Here is a 1,041-nt window from a genome sequence, read left to right as displayed (position 1 = left end):
AAATTTCTTCCTTAACTAATACTGTAAGTACATCATGCATTTGTACCTAAAATTTTTGTAATAAATTACCTCTGAATTATATATCTGAATTGAACTGATATTATTATTTAAGCCTAATACCTAGAACCCGACACCTGTTACAAGTTGTATTTTAATAAACATTTAATAGCTTATTATAACATCCGTTTATTAAAAATCACATCTCAAAGTTTCATCCAGTATTTGTTAAAGTCTATATATTATATAGATCAGAAATTACCTCAACTTTGCACATAATACATTATACAACATAACTACACACATATGTTGACTATGTTAGTTAACTAACTGTTTACCCTCCAAAGCGTTATCATAATAAATAAATAACACTTTGTTATGTTACAGTTACTTAAAAATATATGTTTACAAGAATTACAATTAAATGTATTTTTTTATTTCTTATAGTCAGCAAAAGAGGGATTCCAAGCTCCAGATTAAATAGGATATCAATGTATAACATGGACTACTCAATTATGTTTTCTTCAGTTCATACATATTACATATATTTTGTCATACCAGTTTCGGATAGATGAAATTACACTACTGAATAATGATTAATTTTAATAATAATTTTATCATTTTTGAAATGAATTATGATTGCGAGGAATGAAACATTAAATTATTGTTAAGATTGTAAGAAACAAACTATTATTTATAAAAATACTATAAATTTAAATTAAGTTAAGTTGTACCTTTGTAAACGTTTACATTCAAGTTTTGGCTTAAAACAATCTTGTGTTCACTTAACTTAGCTTATCTTGAGTTAATTATATTTATTAACAATTGCAAATCTTAGTGTTAACTCCACCATTGACGGTCCTCAGTCCGTATGAAAAAGGAGGAAGGGCGCTTTAGACATTTTTCTTTTTTAGTTGAAGTATTAAAAATTAATCATGCTTCTCTTGGTTTTAAAGTATTGTATTGTTCTTTTAAATTGTTTTTAAATCTTAATATTATTATCTATATTGTGTTTTTTTATTTTGTAGGATATACCATACTACC

Source organism: Acyrthosiphon pisum, chromosome X (assembly GCF_005508785.2).
Source record: "Acyrthosiphon pisum isolate AL4f chromosome X, pea_aphid_22Mar2018_4r6ur, whole genome shotgun sequence".
Lineage (NCBI taxonomy): Eukaryota > Metazoa > Arthropoda > Insecta > Hemiptera > Aphididae > Acyrthosiphon > Acyrthosiphon pisum.
Note: the sequence above shows the minus strand (reverse complement) of the source record.